Consider the following 20,154-nt stretch of genomic DNA (forward strand, 5'->3'; position numbering starts at 1 on the left):
CCCTACCCCTTCTCCAACCCCCCAGCCCCCTTACCGTGCCACTCAGACCAGCATGTCTGGCTTCACACAGCGCCAGACACGCTGCTGCATACATGCTGCCGTGCTCCCCTGCGGAGCCACAGCCCCTCTCCCCCCCACCCCAGCACCTGCCTTCCAGATTTGAACACCTCAAAATTCAGGAGTGCCCAAGCTCAGTTTGGGCGGCTGTTACTTCATTTCTCCCAAATCAAATATACTGATCCACTGTAACTTGCTGTAGAAAAAGTAAGATAAAATTGAGCAAGAAATGCTTCCCAGTGGTTATTAGGACTGGAATTGCTATTTTCAACAGCTATTGCCTTTTGTTTGTTTGTTTAAAAGGAAGACAGTGATATTGCATTGGCAAATTCCCCATAGAAAGAAAGAGTGGAACAAAAGAATAATAAAGGCACCTCAACTTTTCCTCATTTATGTAGGACAGTCTTATAATATGCATCCAGACATCCTCCAATCACACAAGCTGAAAATTGTTCCACTTTACTGCAGTTCTGTAACCATATGGGAACCAATCCTGTCTGTGTTCTATGCACACCCAAAATTCCTGCTGAATGACCCGCCCTGGGAGCGAGTTACCAGTGACCCAGGGCTGTGGCAGAAGGAGGGTGCAGGGTGGGGGGGGGGGAGCCCAGGGCTGGGGCGGCAGGAGGTGTCTGTGGGGGGCAATGGTGGGGGGGTGGGGGAGAGCCCAGAGCTGGGGCGGCAGGGTGTATGTGTGTGTGGTGGGGAGAGCCCAGGGCTGGGGCAGCAGGGAGGTGCTGGTGGCAGCAGGGAGGTGCGGGTGGGGGTTGGGGGAGAGGCCAGAGCTGGGGCGGCAGAGGGGTGCGGGTGGGGGTTGGGGGAGAGCCCAGAGCTGGGGCGGCAGGGAGGTGCAGGTGGGGGGCGGGTGAGAGCCCAGGGCTGGGGAGGCAGGGTGTATGTGTGTGTGGGGGGGGGAGAGCCCAGGGCTGGGGAGGCAGGGTGTATGTGTGTGTGTGGGGGAGAGCCCAGGGCTGGGGAGGCAGGGGCGTGCAGGTGGGGGGGGGTGAGGGCCCAGGGCTGGGGCGGCAGGGGGGGTGCGGGTATGGGGGGAGAGCCCAGGGCTGGGGTGGCAGGGGGGTGCGGCGAGGAGCCCAGGGCTGGGACGGGGGGCAGGCAAAAAATTTTTTGCTTGGGGCAGCAAAAAACCTAGAGCCGGCCCTGGCACTTCTCAGGATCTTGGCCTTGCTGTGCAACTGGTATAATGACAGCTTTCCCTGCTGCCCTAGCCAGCAAGGTGGGGTCTTCTCTGATGTGCCAGTAGCTAGTTAGCGGCATAGGGACACCCCTTATTTTTAATGGCTGTACATATCCAGGAAGATTTGAGTTGGGAACGTTGGTCTCCTTTCCCCCAAACCCATGTGTTTCATCCACTCTAAGCTGCTTTGTTTAATATGGAAAGTTGAATATCTTATAAAATAAAACCAGCCGTGCTGCTTGGGTATCATCCTGTGCCTCTGCTTTTTGTTTCTTTACTTAACTGGCATTGGGGTTTCCAAGCTGCCGAGCTGCTAACACTAGTCACTGGAGTTTATTAGACACAGTGTTTGTTGAACAATAACATTTTATATAGTGTGTCACTGCTTGGTTCCTTGGATATGTTACACATTTCTGGCCTCTATTTTTGCTCTCGTCGTTTTAGATGTGTTTCACAGCTGTGCACCAGAGACTGTCACCCAAGGCCTGATTCTGCTCCCTGTTACACCCTGTGGTTTGTGGAGTTACTGCTGACTGAAGCCAACAGTTGTACCAGCATAAGAACAGAATCAGGCCGCCAAGGGTCAAATCAATATTGCCCTGTGCCCCCTTTGCCCTAGCTTAGCTAGCACAAAGGGACTGTAGGGTAGAGAGAATAGCACCCTCACTCCAAGCAGTATCCTCCCTGCAGCGGGCCCCTTCGCCCAGAGGCAGAGGGTGTTCCATCAGGGCCACTGCACCGGGTGTTCAGGACAGGCCAGAGTAGGAAGGAATGGGAGAGGTGTGGCCAAGTCAAACTTGTCCACCAGCAATTTGGCACCCCGCAGAGCCTCATAAACTCAGTACAGCCCATGACGAGGACGCCTCAACATTACCGAAATACAGATCATAATAAGTGCAGCATAGATGTAATTTAGCGAATCTCTGAGGGCTGCCCTAACCTCTGACAGAGATGTACCAGCTCCCCAACCCCCTTAACAGGCTCCCCTCTGTCTCCAAACCAGCACAGAGCCATACTGGCCTCAAGTATTTCAATATAACCCGACCGGCAATTAGCGATCTCAGCTCACCGCTAGCCACAGACCCCTTTAAGGGCAATCTGCAGAGGGTCAAAAACGTGGCTGGAAGAGTCCAAACAAGTGAGCTATTCAAGGACGGATGAACTTGCTGATTCCCCATTGGCTATCACTTATTATAACAACAATAGGAGTGTCCTTCCTGCCTCAGTTAGAGCAACTCCACTCGCTGCCTTTCTTTTTCTTTTGCATCCGCCACCCTTGCGTCTCTAACCAAGAAAGGAACTTGTACTGCCTGAAATCCTGCATGTCGGGAATAAAAAGTTAGTAACTAAAAACGTCATTAGTGCTTTGTTTTAACAGGGTTATTGTCGTTCCCTAAGTGTCGGAGAAATCGGAGGTTGCAAATACTCTGGAAGGGCCAAGTTAAAACACAGATGAGAAAGCTGAGCTGAATTTCCTGCCTATGGTGGAGTCAACTCTTCTCCGGCTACTGCTGCCCCATCCCTAGGGTTTAACACGCGGGCTCATAAAAATACTTCTTGAGAGTTTTGTTTGTTTTCCTCTTTTGGAATGGACCAGATTGTACCAAATCTCAGATTAAAAAAAAAAAAGAAAAAAAAAAGAGGTCTGGCCTAGAGGCTAATATGACTGGATCTTACCCCCTCCATCTTCCCTCCCCACCGGGTCTTCATCCCTGACTTTAAGTGACCCCAGTATCATGAGCACAGTGTCATGCTAGAAATATATTCAGGATACTGACAAAGTCTAATCATGGCCAGCAAATCTAGTTGGTAGATGTTGGTTTGTTGAGTAACACCTGCTTCCCTTCTTGATTATGGTCATATGTGGAAGGGTTGGGGGTTTTTTGAAATGGGAAAAGAAATTAACAGATTTGCCAATTTTAACTAAATCAGTCAAATCTCCCTGGGTGGACACGGTTCAGTGTATATTGATTTAGCTTACGTTGGTATTGAGATATATATAGGCAAAGTATTATTTTTCTGTTCAGAGGCTTGGCAGATACATCATAATCAGATGTCATTCTGTTACACCAGAGTGAATCTGGAGTGACTCCACTGAGGTCCATAGAGTGAGTCTAGATTTAACTCTGGTGAAAGGGAGAGCAGAATGTGTTATATATTCTTTGGATAAAATTTGCTCTTTTCTTTACTTACACACAAATTTTTAAAAATTGAAAAATAAGGTCCCAATTTTGTAAAGATTTCTGAGCGTAACGTTATACAATGTGAGTAGTGCAATGGACATCAATGGGGTTATTTGCAATGCATAAATTAAACATGTAAGTTTTTGCAGCTACAGGGAATGAGGGAAAACAAAAATTCGTCCCTATGGGGATTAGCAATCAGAAAGCACATTTATTAATAAATGTGTACTACACTGATATATACAAGGCCATAAAAATGGAAACCATTGGAGACAGTTTCCCCCACTCATAATTACCTTGTTCTCAGAGGTATATCCATTGATATCCACTTACAAAACAACTTTAACAGTAAGAGAATTTGTTTGGCATAAACTTCAAGAAACTAATGGGTAACACAGAGAGAAATGCTTCTTTCCTCTTTTGTTAATTCTGGAATGCCATTCGTCACTGGAGAGGATCCATCACAGAAATTTACCCTTGGGCTAAAGTGGGAGGGGAGCTGGAGCTAACCCATCATGTCTTTATAAACCTTTTAGTCACACAAATGTGTTTTACAGATGTCCACTGGTAATTTATTCAGCCCAGAAAAAATATGTAATAACACAAAGTCAGGTGCTGGGTTTATATGAACAGCCGGCGGATTGCACAATATCACCACCACCTGCAGCCAAAATAGACAGTTGCGAACGCTCCCAGCTCTGATCTGGCTTTATTATGACAAAGGACCCAATTCACTCCCAGCAGCATAAGGTGCTGCCAACTCCATGCTTCCAATGCCACCAGAGGCAGCTGCATATGAGAGAGGAATTCAGCCATCAGGAAGATCAGTGGCAGTACTGCCCCAGCCCTTCCTTGGGGGCTTCTCCTTGGAGAAGTTTTGGCCAGGGATCTGAAAAAGTTCAGCAGAGAAGGGCTTCCTGGAGAAGCTCTAAATCAGCATACCTCTGGCAGCCCTGTCCTCCTTCCGACACTGGGCCTGCCAGTGTACAGACTGTGCCACCTGGCTTCCTGCTCCCCAGAGAAGCAGGGGTTGTGGTTAGCTTATACCAACGTTCCTCTCTCCCACCAGACTTTCTGCTGCCCTGGGTGCAAATTCTGGGTTCCACTGCTGGCCCCAGTAGAGTGAATTGGGCCCACTGTCCTTATGCTCTGAACAAATACTTGGACATAATTTTTAATAAGTATATTGGGAAATAAACTGAAATTCCCTTCATTGCATATTATAGTTCAATACATCCATGTTACAAGACCATGGCCTTCAAATTAATAGCTCCTTTAATACTGTACTTCACCTATAGCTGGCGTAGTGTATACTGTAACTACTCACGCTAGTGGACTTTCCTGTACCATTTTCTTCCTCCTAGCACATGCATACATCATTTGGCACTATGCATTGAAAAGTTGGCTGTTCTTTCTTGGACCTCAATTATTGCTGGTTAAATCCTGGATGACCTACAAAGGGTCAGCAAAGATTGTGTGAATACTTCAAAGGCAAATTTTTACAGTTGTCCAAATAGTTAATTATCTATTTACCGCTCAACATGAATAGTTACAGAATATCCTACACCCACTATAGTTGTAGTGGAAGTACAGTATGAAGGAAGCTATTAATTTGAAGGCCACTTCCTTTACTTGTATGTAATTTGAGAACATAACTGTGACAGCCAGCGAGGATGGCTATAGACTGGAAAAGAAGGATATTTTGGTCATATCCTAAGAAACCAGAAGAATCTGTTGACTTTCTTCTCTAGGTTCTTCTCTAGGTTCTGGTTTGCTTGACCTTCCAGTAAAGAATCCAGAGTCGTTGGGGGAGGAAACTTATTGGAAGACTAAGGAAATTGCAGAGTCTGCCAGAGCTGACGGATAGTAGCTGAGCACTGAGTCACCTTGCCGTAAGTTGAATTCAGACTCCTGGCGAGCAGGAGAGGGTCCACAACACAGGCTGTGCAGGATTTCTCACGAAAGAGACAGAAAACAAAAAATGCTCAAAATAACAAAACAATGATCTCTGTGATAAAACAAGGAAGACGCAAGACAATGGAGTCTACTAAAAAAAGCCCTGACTTTTTTTTAAAGCTAAAATCCCTTCTCCATGGGAGTTTGCAGGAAGTTGATATTAACTAACAAGAATTTAGAAAGAAAAGAACAATTTCCTAGCAAAATTTGCTGCTGCCAAGTATGCACCTCTTCCCATTGTAGTCAATGAGAGTTTTGCCTTCGTTTTTCAAAGGGGACAGATCTTGTGGATAATCCCTAATAGTATATCACCCTAGTGATTGCAGTCATTTCAAATGATTCCTAACAATCTTCTGACACTTCAAAATTGCTATTTCCCCCTGCGTGTGCCTATTCAAAACACAACTGCACCATTTTTTCCCCCATAGCTAATCTCTCAAAGATGATTCCTGGCTACCTCTGCACCGAAGAGTAAGATGAAAATGGAGATTCCTTTAACCCTAAGATTGCAGTTCCTACATATTTGCGCCATCTAATCACATACATGTCCCTGCGCCAACTCTACACTCTTCATTGGTCTCTTGGCTAAGTTTGGTGTCTTTCTGCTGGCCGTAATTAGCTGCAAAACTTTCAAGGAGTTGGGCCCAGATCCTCAAAGATATATAGGTGCCTAACACCCAGAAGTCAGCCACTTCAACACCTTTGAGGATCCGAGCCTGGGCTCCTTTCTGTTGAACTGCATTTACACCAGTATTGCTCTTCCTATTGTTAAGGGTGATCTTAAAAATGTTTCCCTTTGGAAAGCTAGGAGTTTTGATGCCTTTTCTGCTCCTCCTTGATTCCAGGGCTGTACAAATAATGCAGTCTTGGCAACCCCTAGCCTTCAAATGACAGGAGCTGGGCCCCCCAAAATCATGATATCTTTGAATAAATATTGTGATAGACCCAGGCCAGCTGGGTACAGCAGAATAGCAGAAGGCAGATATACTGGCCACTGGGTTAACAGTTTTCTGTTCCCTGACTGACCAGAGCAGGGGCTGCTCCAGGCTAATGAGAACACCTGACTCCAATTAACCTGCAAAGAGTCAGGTGAGGCCATTAAGCTAATGTGACCACCTGACTCTAATTAAGGCCCCGCTGATACTATAAAAAGGGCTCACTCCAGTCAGGCAGAGGAGAGCCAGGGAGGCAGAGGAGAGGAAAGGAAGTGTGGCTGAAGGGCTCGTCAATGAAGACACCCTCAAGTTATTGATAAGGGAGCCCAAAGGTAAGGGTGAAGAAGGGAGAAGCAGGAGAGCTGTGGGGAAGTGGCCCAGGGAAATGTAGCAACTCTGGCAGTGAAAGGTTGGCTGCCAACAGCTGTTACCATTAGGGTCCCTGGGCCGGAACCCGGAGTAGAGGGTGGGCCCGGGTTCCCCCCAACCCACCACTACAGGAACACCTCCTGGGAGGGGAAGTCAGGCCCTGTCAGGATAGGAGGCTAAACTGTTCTAAAACAAGCCCCTAGGGACAACAGAGACTGTGGCAGTTCTCTCACCAATCTCTATGCTGGCTTATGATGAAAAGGGCTCAGTAGACTATAACCCTGATCTAGAGAGAAGGGCTGTGTGGAGAGTCACAGAGAGCCACTGAGGCTAGCATATACCGCCTAGAAGCGCAGGACCCACGGGGGCAAGGTCAGAGCTCTGCCACAATATATACTTTGGATTCTTTATATATAGTCTTTCCAGGTTTTGAGCCTTTAGGGTTGATGTTTTCAAGTGTTTCGCCACAACCACTAAGATCAGAAACTCACTTTTTTTTTTTAAATGAAAGTCGAGATTCTCATGAGAACTACTTGAAATCAGGAGTTGGGATTTTGAGAAACCCACCATGTCTGGTGAGACTTGCACTAAAATCACGGGAGTTGGCAACGCTGTAAAAAACTCCCCAGCTGTAAAGCTGCCCACCATCAGCAATAATCGGCCTAGACTTCTGATGCACAAGAGCTTGGCCTATGGCATTCTAGCCTCTTCTTAGCGGGATGGTGTCAGTCCTGCTCCAGCCATGTCACTCTGCACATCTGTTCTTATGCTGCGGAGTCTGACTCCCTATATGTAAAGCCGCTAAAGGCTTGGCTCGCTGCCCTGAGGAGCCTCCTTCTGTCTCCAGGCAACAGTCTGTAAACATTTCAGACGTGTCTCTCCCCTCCTTCATGGAACAGGGGCATGACCAGACTTTGCAGCAACTGCACACAAAAAAGAGGGGCGTGGGGGAGCAAGGAGAGGTCTCGTTGAACATAAACGGAGGAGAAATATTTGCAGCTCACTGGGGCTGGATTCTCACTGCTGCTGCAGGCTTAAAATGTTTTTCCTTTGCACAAACCAGCACTAGGAGAGTGCCTGTAAATTTTACCACAGCATTTCTCTCTCTCCCCCACCCCTGTAATTCTTGGGATTTTATACACGGTCGGTGAATTGGAGGGAACAGCTAAGGTGGGTAGTTACTTTCCAGCTTCTGTTAGCTGTTGATGTGTTTGCTTGGTTTGACATTTTTAATTTAAGTTGAATAATAAAGTGACAAGTATGAAGGCTGGAAGTGGTCTCCTTTGATTCTAGCTATTATAGCTGTAAAAAGCTGTAGTTGCTTTAGGAAACTAGACCCTGGATAGGACAGCACAGATCTGAGCTGGCTGTTCATACCTCTGTCATTTCCTGATGAGATACAAGTGTCTTAGGAAGTGGGTTCTGAACACTAGCCTGCTAGGGAGTACATCAGCAACGTTCTTCCTGCCCTGTCTCCCCCTCCTGAGTCCCCCATGCCAGATTCCACATACTTTTAACTCTTTCCCAGAACGCATTGTTAAATCAGGGCAAAATTGACACCAGCCGACACAAGAGATGTACTCTGGTATAGAAAGATGTTGCCATTTCAAAGAATTAATGGATTCAGAGATGGGTCTGAGTTGGAAGTATGCCAGGCCAGATTATGCTTTCAGTAACATGAGGATAAAGGCTGGATTTAGGGGCAGGCAACCCAGGCAACCGCCTGGGGTACCGGGCTTGGGGGCGGGGGGCACCAGGCTGGGGGTGTGGTAAGGTATTTAAAAGTTTTACAAATGGAAAGGGGAGTGCACCAAAGACGCTCTCCTGGGGTGCCATTTGGTCTGAGGCTAGCCCTGAAGAGAATATATCTGGAGTAATGCCACTAAAGTCAATGGACTAATCCTAGATTTACCCCACAGTAACTGCAGAATTTGGCCCTCTCCCTGCAAGTATCTTCAAAATGCCCACAGCCATGTTGACCACAGCCAAGCTATGATGTCATGCCTGGAAAAAGTGAACACATCACAGCCCAATCTTGGACACGTTTGTTGTTGCAACCCCATTCTGGTTATACGGTAGCACCTCAGAGTTACGAGCTGACCGGTCAACCACACACCTCGTTTGGAACTGGAAGTGCGCAATCAGGCAGCAGCAGAGACAAAAAAAAAAGCACAAATACAGGTCAGTACTGTGTTAAACGGAAACTACTAAAATTAAAGGGAAAGCAGCATTTTTCTTCTGCATAGTAACGTTTCAAAGCTGTACTAAGTCAGTGTTCAGTTGTAAACTTTTGAAAGAACCACCATAAGGTTTTGTTCAGAGTTACGAGCATTTGAGTGTTACGAACAACCCCCATTCCCGAGGTGTCTGTAACTCTGAGGCTCTCCTGTAGGTAGAGTAGATCAAGAGAGGCCTCCTGACTGTGCAATACCTACATTGTTCAGAAGGGGCAGAGGGCAGCAAAAGCTCCACTGTTCTGTGAGGGGTTTGGGGAGCTCTTAACCCACAGTTTTTGAGACCACCAACCATGAATGGAAGAAATACTAAAACTCACAAGCCTAAATTCATGCCCAGTGGATCTCCACTGGCTTCCATGCCATTACATGGGCTGACCTGGGCCTCCTGTGAGGAATTGCTATGGTTGTTTACACAGTTCTTAATGGCATATGGCATTGTGCAGATAACCACGTGAACGCAGCCTGTGCCGGCCCCACCAATCCAGAGATGGGGAAGGCAACTTGCACCGCCCTGATGGAACATTGCAGTGGCACATAATCACCAGAGTCTGACAACACCCCAGCCACCCTGACCCCATTCTTGCTATCTACCCACCCCTGAATGCCTCTTGAAGGTGAGGGAAGGAAGGGAAGGGCATTGCCAGCTTTGAGACTCCTGTCGAGGGTCTCTTGTAGTTCCCAGTGGGGGCCAGAGTGACTGCTTTGCAACTTTTTTGTGTCATCTGTGCTGGTGCAGACAAGTCACAGAGCAACAGTGAATGGGGACCGAGGTCCCTGCCTTGAAGAACTGTCCAACTGAATAGGTTCTGCCCCTGCCCAGGGACTTGCTTGGAGAAAGCAAGTGTAGCGGGGTGGTCACCCGCTCCCGGCCAGAAAGGGTTAAAAGCCAGCCCTTGGAGAGGGCTGGGGCTGGGAGCCTTAGACTGGGCTGTTTGGGAGGCAGCCTCAGCTGTGACCACACCCCAAACAGACTCAGCGGGCCCTATAAAGGCCAGGGAAGCCAGGAGCAGATACACAGTCTCCTCTAGCTGTAGAAGGAGACAGGCCTGGCTGCTGGGGAGCCAGAGAAGGTACCTGGAGTGGAGCAGGGCTGGGCAAAGGCTACGGGAGCTGGGGAGCTCCGGCCTGGAAACCCCCCCAGGCTGCGGCCTAGTATAAGGCCAAACAGGTACTGGGGTAGCAGGGGACAGCCCAAGGCTAGGCAGAGGCAGCAGGTCCAAACCCAACCTTGCCTGTGATGAGTGGCTAATATTGCAGTCTGCCCCAGGGAGCAGGGGCTAGTTGGTGATTGGCAGTAGCCTACGACTGCGGCGAGGTGGGGATAGGAGGTGGGGGTTTCCTGGGGAGGGGAGACCCCGAGAGTGAGGGGTTACTGCCCGGGGGCAACACCCCAGATAACGGGGCACCGGAGTCCAGGGAGGGACACGGGGGCCCAGCGGCAGTGGGACACCGGCCTGCAGAGGGCGCTCCAAGGCTGGAACAAGAGCTAATTCCCAGGACACCAGCAGGAGGCGCCACAAGGGTGAGTCCCAATCCGCTCCAGCAAGTCAGTTCATTTTGAACATGCCCGCTCCATGGCCTGTTCCTATTACTTCTGTGCTGCAGGCTTCCTGGTTGGATCAACCCTGCCAATGACTAACACTATAAACTTCCCTATTCCAACGCGTTAAAATCAGGATTGCCACAAGTGATTAGAGCAGGACTGAAGCCCTCTCTAGCACTGGGAGCATCAGTCTGGCCATGTTATTTCAAGGCCTCTGCTGCCCCATTCTGAATCCCACAAGTCTTTGCTCCAGCAGCAGTGTCATAGAAACCAACGGGAGTATTGCACGAAGCAAGGCCATCAGCATTCAACCCCGTCCGCCTTCTCCTGTGACCAGAACAAGGTATTTCAGTTACTCTTCGGCTGCCTACCCAGGCTTCTTGCATGGCCGCTGGCACTGGGAAAGAAGGGAAATGGTTGACGCGAAGATATTCTCATGTTTTCCCCTCGTTGCTTTTTGCTGACTCAGAAATTTGAGAAGACAACAATGAACCATCAGCAACCGAATGGAGAATCCTAGTGCCCTGCTGCAGCAATGGAACCTAGTTATGTGGCCTGCATGCAGTACGCGCTAGCTCATTCCCCATTAAGATGGAGGATTGGGCTTGCTGTTGTGTTGCATCGCAGAGAACACTGCTGGAAAAAAATATAGGCTTTTTAATTTCTCTGTATTGTAAAGAAAGTCAATTATCCCACTTGGGGAAGTTACACAACAGCGTTTAGAGTCCCCCCCCCCCCTTAGCTTTCGAAAGAAAGAAAGAAAGAAAAAGCCTTTATTGTCCAGGCTGAAATGGTTCAGACACGTTTTTTTTTTTTTTAATTCTTGACTCTTGCCAACTTTATATGCCAAAAATGTGCTAGCAGTTATTAGAGCCTTAATGAGGTAAGTGGGGGAAAGGACACTTATTCATGAAAAAGGCACTATTAATATAGAATAGCATGTGTTCTCAAAATGCTCATGAAACAACTCCCTTGCATGGGTGGAAACCAGGCCCATCTGTACCACAACACAGGACTCTATCATTTGATAAAGGGGATAATTTCATTAGGGGGTAGCAGTAGTAGGCTATTATCCTGCAGTGGAGCAGCCACCAGAGGGCACACAACACACACTGTGCTAGCGTCTTATGACAACGTTTAGCTCTCTCTCTCTCTCTCTCATTGGAGCCAGCCACCAACTCTCCCACTGTTTGGCAGAGACTGGACCAGTGGGACAGGTGTAACAAGAGGGTAGATCCCAAGATTGCAGGTGAGGGGCAGATCCTGGCCGCAGTCAAGTGATACCGTTCACAGTAAAATAAATGTTACTCCCATCACACGACAAAGGTCAGTATCTAATGACGCTACTTGATACTGCTACATCTTCCCCTGTCTGAGCCTTATCTGGTTTCAAAGGGAGCATGGATCAAGCCTTGAACCTTACGACTTAAGGCAGGGGTAGGCAACCTATGGCACGCGAGCTGATTTTCAGTGACACTCACATTGCCCGTGTCCTGGCCACAGGTCCGGGCAGGGAGGGGGGAGCTCTGTATTTTAATTTAATTTTAAATGAAACTTCTTAAACATTTTAAAAACCTTATTTACTTTACATGCAACAATAGTTTAGTTATATATTATAGACTTATAGAAAGAGACCTTCTAAAAAGGTTCAAATGTATGACTGGCACGCGAAACCTTAAATCAGAGTGAATAAATGAAGACTCGGCGCCCCACTTCCGATAGGTTGCCGACCCCTGGCTTAAGGCTTGGCTGGTAGACTGCCTCTCAGCCTGTACTGCTATCGCAGCAGAGATCAGCCCTCCAGCTAAGAGTCCCCATATGTGAACGTATGAAACTAGGGATGTGACCTGCTCAATGGAGGGTCCTTGGCTCTGGAATCGGTTATCTTTGAGGTCTGACACAGCCAGAGTTTGTTGATCTTTAGGCCCGACTCCTTGCTCTGGCTTTTTAGGAAAGGGGAAGGGGAGTTATATTCCAACAGCCTGGCCTTTATTTATTTAGAGGGAGGGGGCTGAGGGCCCGAAGGAAGTGTCGTTTTACTTTTGTATTCAAAAGACACAGGCTACACATGCAGGCCCAAGGATAGATTAGATGCCTATATACTATTAACGGGTCATAAAGTAAGTTCAGATGCACATCAGTGCAACCTTATTATCCAATTTGCTCATGCAAATGCCAACTGGATGCCCAAAACTGGGCTTTCAGCTGCACCCAAAAAAGGGTGTGCAAAGCTGCACACCCAAGATGTGTGCAAATTTTGTGGCCAGGTATTAATTTAGTTGAAATAAATGGTCCAAAGTGTTAACATAACCCAGTCACTGTCCAACATTAAACAGTGTTAAATAAGGTGCAAGGTTTGGTACAGAGATCTCAGCCTGCTTAGTCCCAAGGCAAACACATCATTAAAAATCCTTTTAACCCCCTTGTTTGACAGTCTCTTAAATGGTATCAACAATGGTAATAACTTTCCTTCAGGGAAGAGAGGTGGGCTGAAGCTGGAGCTGTTACTGCTTCATCTCAGGAGGTATTTGGGATTCACCTGGAGCTGGTAGGGGTGGCGATGTCATCTGGATCTTCTCTCTGGCTTGGTCAGGACATCTCTCAAGATCAGGACGGCAAAGGCCCAGAGTCCCAGGAACCAGTGTGTGTGGTGGGGGTGGGTGGGGGGGAGGGGGGTGGCAGCCATGATGCTGAAGCTTGCTTCAGTAGCCTGTCAGTTCTTCCTCTCCATCTGTTCTTTCTGTACCCCTTCCCCCCCCCCCACACTCCCATGTCTCTTCCTATAAGGACCCAAAAAGGGAGTGATGGGTGGAACAGCCCATCCCCTCACTATTTCATCCACCAATCCATTTCCGTAGGGCCGTAACTTCATTCCCACATTATCTTCATCTCACATAGTCCTTGAACAATGGTTCTTTGGACTAATCCAGTTTGTCTGGTTTTCTTGCACATATAACATCATCGTCGTAAACAACTTGACCCATTTTTTACTGTTACCGTAACATCGTATGAACTTTCACACGCTTTTTACAATTGAGGTTAGGTAACTTGTGAGGTCCAATAATCACAACAGGCTCCGCCAATGGCCTTCTCCTATTGACAGCAATGGTAAAATTCTCATCGGTGAGAGCAGGATCACACAAAGAGAAAATGCCCAATCTCTATACATCAGACCCACACTGCCCAACAGTCCTATTCAGTGCTTATTCAGGTTGTAACTTACATTTTGTCTAATACATTTCCTATTTTGTAGTAAAGCTATTCATAGAATCAGCTATTGAAACAGACCCGGGACATTACAAAATATATTTGTTTAATCAAATGAAAGCTTTGGAAAGCAATTTTTCCTAGAGTGGCTTTGGACTAGTTCAGAGACTGTGATAAAGCCAGGGATCGTTTTCTGTTTCACCACAGAAATTGTGAAGTGTGCACACGTTTGCATGTGCGCACTGCTCTGCATTTGGAGATTTGAATCCATAAAAAGGGAGATTGCATATAGGAGAACTGCTTTACCCTATATACGAATATCATGCGAGATGAAGAGTGGCTAACAGAGCAGACGCTCTCTAGTGTCAAAGGATCCAAGTTCACCAGCACTGGAAACATGTTAATTGGGGAAGGGAACAAAAAAACAAGTCTTCCCCAGGGAAATTGAATGGACACTCTTTCTCTCCAGAGGGGGAAGGGCAGAGAAATGTACGTAGAAAACCAGGCAGCTAGGTATAAATGAATGCTGGAACCTTCTCAAGTCCCAAACTGTTCATAATATCAACTTTCATTTTCACCACCCAACATTCATTCCTGTGAAAGACCCCAGTCCATTATCAGCCATGTAACGTCTCTTTGTAATTTCCCTATCTGCGCCGAAATGATCTTTGAGCTTTGATGTTCAGGTAAGACCAGAAAGGCCCTAAAATTTGGGATTAGCAAAGAGCTCTGTTTTTAGGAATGATTTAGAGTCTTCAGTATTAGCCCGTTTTTTTCTGAAGCTGAGCCCAAGAGGGACTCACTACAGTTTGAAAAGAAAGAGCAAGAGAGATTCTTTCCATCTCATTTGATAGTGAAATCAGCCTTCTGAAAAATGAGACCTTCTAGGCACATCCCTTGGGCAATACTGCCCCAAAGAGGTTTCATCCAACATGGGGATTTTAAATAGTATTTGCATATAGTACATTAAACGAGTATATTACAGTAGTGCCTAAACGTGGCAGCTTGGTGCTATGCAGATATACAGCAAGAGTCAGTCCCTGTCTGGAAACATTTACAATTCTGGCTGCCAACACATCTGCAGGTGCATTGCAGGATCAGGGCCTCAGTTATAAGTGAATCTTTATAGGACAGCGATGCCACTTGCCGTATATAAACTATTACAGGGCTGGGATCTGCCCCGGGCATCCATGATCAGGCTGCATTGCCGGGGCTTTGTAAGGTCCTTGCATGAAGACTCAGTCCTGGAAGATGCTCTATATGCTTTGTCGGAATTGGCCCGAAACGTGTTCTGGACTGACTCTGGCTAAACAAGGGCCTTGCCCAGGGGTTATTTCTGCTCATTATTCATTTGAGAAAAATGTGAAGTAAGTAGTTCTCCAGTGTTGGGCTAAACAACGGCAAACAAAAAATGGATTTTTTTAAAACTGATTTGTATTTTTTGTGGTGGGGGGGGGCAAGGCTGAGCCTGTTTGTGTCAATTTCAAGCAGCTGCAGGGAAAAGTTGGAATTATACAAGCTATTAGCCCATGGTAATGTCTAATCATTGCTGGCATCTAAAAAAAACACAGCGGGGACGTTTAATTTTTAAACCCAACTACTACACAGATGTGGTAACTATGTTTGGGAAGTTATACTTGGCATATCAATAGAGTGTGTAAAAACTGGCACACTACACGGCTCTGTAACAGACCGTGAAAGCTCTAAAGGAAACTCTCAGGGATCATTGGGTCAATGTTTGAGCGTAACTCCTACAATACATATTTGCGCAATAAACTAATTGTTCCAAAGGAGGCATTAAGTTTTACCAGCTCATTTATCACCTCTATTGTTTTCCAGCTGTCCCAAAATTATGTCATGACATTATCTTCTCCTTAAATGTATAAATCCTGGATCAGCTCCTGCATCCTTTACTTACGTGAACCTCAGCACCTCACTGGCTCAAATCCTCTACTGTGTAAAAGCACTTGGGTCCAATTCTGCGACCCTTACTCACCTGTGTAATCCTTACTCACACCAACAGCCCCTGTGACTTACTCGTGGGAGTAGGGATTGTGCTCACAAAAGTCACTGCTGAGTTGAAGTTGCCCATCACCTCAATGGAGCTTGAGCCCCAAACTACTAGAAAATCAAATGCCCCTGAGCTCAATTCTCAGCTGAGCCTAGAAAGTGCTGGGGGCAGGTAGGGTGTAGCGCTGCAGCTCCCCAATTCCAGGGGCAGTTCTAAGCACAGGTTAGAGCACAGGGTGGAGAAAGGTAAGCAAGGCAGAGAGAGGACAGCAGGAGTCTGGGTGAAGGTGTGCAGAGAATGAATGGTGCCACGCCGCAAGACCAGATGAGCGAACAGACACATGAAGATTAATGAACATGTGGGAAAACTCAGCCATTCTTTACTAACTTACCACTTTGCATCTGATGTGTGATCTCCTATCTCATTGTGGTTTTAGTCACAACCTCCCCACATTAAGAATTCTCTTGTTGCTGCAGGGAGGATACCTCCAATGGCTTTTATTTTAGCTAGTGACCGAAGAATACCACTGTCTCCAGAAACAGCTCTCTCGTTCACAAAGGGAGATGTTCCAAACTGGGCCTCTGGAAGGGCACCGTTTGATTCAATGCTTCTTAGAATGATTTGTTTGTTCAGCGGCTGGAAGCTGTTAGAAGTGCTCAGGATTTCATAGTTACAAACCCAGAGAACCACACACTATGCGTTCAGAGGCCGTGCGCGCGCGCACACGCATTCCAAATCAACATGTACACTCCATGGAGATTTCACCAGGACGGGTAGTGGAGGCACCAGTTTAAAACAAAAAGAAAGGACAACAGCAGTGATTAGCCGTCAGTTCCCTCAGTTTCTCATTCAGTGCAATGCCAGGATGGATTTGTGTCAGACTATGTCAGCTCCCAGGGCATGCTGAATCCAATTTATTTTTTTTTAAGATGAAAAACCATACCCTCAGCAGGTGTAAATCAGCAAAGCTCTACTGAAGTCTACCAATTTATGCCTGCTGAGGACCTGGCACTAATTCAGAGTGGGTTTTAGGGAACGTAGGGAAACAGGAACGGCACTGGGATGTCAAACTTCTAAATAAAGCAGTGCTCAATTAGGGAAAATAGGGATAGTAGAAAGTATGCTACAAAGCTCCCACCTGTTTTTTTTTACTCTTTTCTCCAAGCTTCAGAGGTAGAAAGGTCCAACAGAACATGGGAGGGATCCCACTAATTGAACTATCAATAGTCTTCAGAGAAGGCACTATCAAAACCTACGGGCTGGGTCATAACTTGACAGTCTGCTCTGTGGCGTTCGGTGATAACTGACACCAGGATCCTCAAGGGTATTTAGGCTCCTAACTGCCTCTGAAATCGGTGGAAGTTGCTTGCAAGAACTCGGCTTTATTCTGTCTGGTATCAACTGGCTGTGCCTAACGAGAACTTCTCAGTACTTTGCCCAGACTGCCTGTCTGGGATGCTCAGGTCTCAAAGGCACAGTCCCTGTCATCGCAGGGGTGGTGTGTAGCTGCTCTGCAGATCAGAGAATGAATCTTGTGACTTGAAGTCACAATTCCTCCTCTTGCTCTCAGGAAGGACATCTCCAGTTGGAGAGGAAGGTATCATTCCCGGCTTGGGCAGACATACCTACGCTAGCTCTGACTGAGTTAGTGGACTAAATATAGAAGCGTGGCCATGGTGGGGTGAGAGGTGGGAGGGGCTAAACACCTGAGTATGTCCCTCGGACGAGCTCACAGTGGGGGTGGTTAACCCCTCCTGCCGCCACGTCTATTTTTAGCGTGCTGCCTCAATCAAAGCTGGCGCGGGTCTGACCACCCAGCTGGAAATTACATCCTAGCTTTTCGTGTGGGAGCCACAATGTAAGGAAGGGATATAACTTCCCCTTATTCCTCTGGACGGCTGAGTGAGGACTATGACAGAGGCAATGCGCCGGGGTGGCTGTACTGATCATGCACATTGGACTGAGCATGCTCAGTAACACTACTGAAGCTAGCTGCCCTCACTCTGCTCTCCCTCCCCCCGCCACTATCGACAGGCCTGGGTCGTCTCTGGGCTATGCCAGTCTAGCCCCTATCATTTAACAGGCCACGATACACTTTCTAGTTGGTGGTTGTTTGGGGTTTTTTTTAATTCAACAGAAAGGATGTGAAACGCTCCAGGATGGTTAAAAACATACCTCATACAAAGACTAGCATTTTCTATTAAATCCTACAGGAGTTTTCTACAAGGGAAGCGGGTTTGTAGGCAAAGTCAACCACTTGTAGCCGTAATTCAAGCACTGAAATAAAATAAAGAGGCAGAAATGGAACAAGAAGGGTAAATATCTGGCAACATAATACCTCTATGCTGTCTGTTCTGCAAAATGGGTATATTTGGTCAGAAGTCACAGTGCCTAATCCCTGTCAAAGGGCCTAAATGAGACGGTTGACTTAGGGTATGTCTACACTACATTGTAAAACCGGGTGTGTGGGACCCGCAATTGTGGACTTGGTGTTTCCAATCCTGCGCTTGAGCATCCACACTGCATTGTAAACTTGGCTTTACAATTGCTGGACTTGGGTCTCTGAGCCATGCTAATGCATCCATAACTGGATGCAGACCTTGTGACTCAGGTCTGTGGCTTGAGCTGGGTCCACACTGCAAAAAGGACAGGGCTTGGACCTCAGTCACAGCAGGACTCGGATTCTGCCCCACTCACGGCTCAGGGTCGTAGAACCCAGGTCCCAGTCTGAATCAGACTGTGTGTGTGTGTGTGTGTGTGTGTGTGTGTGTGTGTGTGTGTGTGTGTGTGTGTGTGTGTGTATGGAAGAGGGTCTTCGGCTCAAACCTGAGTCAGAGCCCAGGCTTAGTGCACAGTGTAGACATGACTGACCGAAGCACCAGTGTTCCAAGGGTAAGTAAAGATGAAATTTTTTTTCTTGAGTCTACACTTGATCCAAGTTACGGGGGAAAGGCCAGAACAACAATAACCAACCAGACTACATCCCAGGAGTTCTCAGCATTAACAGTGTGACTAGCCAAGTCCCAGAGAGTACCTACCGGCTAGGGCTAGCCAACTCATCTTCTTACTCTCATCTCCTCTTTATGTCACTTAGGCCTGGTCTATACTACCCGCCTGAATCGGCGGGTAGAAATCGACCTCTCGGGGATCGATTTATCGCGTCCCGTCGGGACGCGACAATCGATCCCCGAATCGGCGCTCTTACTCCACCAGGGGAGGTGGTAGTAAGAGCCGCCGGCGGGAAGCCGCAGAAGTCGATTTTGCCGCCGTCCTCACAACAGGGTAAGTCGGCTGCGATACGCCGAATTCAGCTACGCTATTCACGTAGCTGAATTTGCGTATCTTAAATCGACTCCCCCCTGTAGTGTAGATGTACCCTTATACAGTTTCCTGCTGCCGTAATTGGCTACCCTACTGCAGTCATTGGTGGCCCTTGATGACAAAATCTGGTTCCTGGGTGTCTCTCCTTGGACTACAATCACTCTGAAGGAAGAGGGAGAAGTCAGCACCCCAACAACAACCCAGACAGCCTCTTCAGGTACTTGGCCCTCCTGTCCTAGCACCTTCCCTGCCTCTGGTCTCTTTCTTTACTTCTCTCAACACGCTCAAATTACCAAAGTCTCCAGGATTTCAGGTAAAGTGAAAAGTACCTGGATTATTGTGAGTCAATTAATAATTCAGGCCACCTGTGTGTGGGGGGGGGGGGGGGGAAATCAGTCATTTCTAGAGCAGGTTGAGTTTTTTTCATATGCTTGATGAAAATGATTTGCAATTTTTTGAGTGCTGATTTTTTATCAGGATGGTTGAATTCTTTTGAAAACTCAGTTTTTTTATGCATTTCTCCACCAGCTCCAGTAATTTCTTGCACTTCACTAAGGGACGGGAGTGGGTGCATCAGGGTCATTGTTAGTGAGAAAAGAATGGAGCAGCATTTGGTGTGTAGGGGCTCCAGTGTGTGTTGTATTTAATCAGGGGCGGCTCCAGGCACCAGCACAGCAAGCGCGTGCCTGGGGCGGCAAGCCGCGGGGGGGCGGCCTGCCGGTCGCTGTGAGAGCAGCAGTCAGGCGGCCTTCGGCAGCGTGTCTGCGGGAGGTCCACCGGTCTCGCGGTTTCGGCGGCAATTCGGCGGCGAGTACGCCAAAGCTGCGGGACTGGCAGATCACTCGCAGAAGTGCCGCCGAATCTGCGTGACCACGGACTGCCTGCAGGCATGCCGCTGGAGGCCGCCTGACTGCTGTGCTTGGGGTGGCAAAAAAACATAGAGACGCCCCCGTATTTAATGTCACCTTATATTCAAGGGCAGAGTGGAGGAGCCGAGTGCTGAAATACCATTAACTTAACAGCACAAGTTGTTCATGTACATCAGGGAGGGTAATCCCCTACTCCCACAATACACCATGCTAAAAGTTCACTTGTTAAAACTGATGACTCTGAATATGACCTGGTTCTGCTGGGCAAGTT

The 20,154-nt window shown here is 47.5% G+C and overlaps 1 long non-coding RNA gene across 3 annotated transcripts in view; it reads left to right on the plus strand.

Annotated features, from left to right (window-relative positions):
- The first annotated feature begins 6,554 nt into the window (after positions 1-6,554).
- The window catches only part of LOC112058764 (uncharacterized), a 130,813-nt gene continuing 117,213 nt past the window's right edge, over positions 6,555-20,154 (plus strand). For all 3 annotated transcript variants that reach the window (XR_010588990.1, XR_010588991.1, XR_010588992.1), the window contains exons 1-2: positions 6,555-6,658; positions 8,615-8,876. This is a non-coding gene — a long non-coding RNA (uncharacterized LOC112058764). The remainder of the gene's footprint in view (positions 6,659-8,614; positions 8,877-20,154) is intronic.

This window comes from Chrysemys picta, chromosome 7, assembly GCF_011386835.1.
Source record: "Chrysemys picta bellii isolate R12L10 chromosome 7, ASM1138683v2, whole genome shotgun sequence".
NCBI lineage: Eukaryota > Metazoa > Chordata > Testudines > Emydidae > Chrysemys > Chrysemys picta.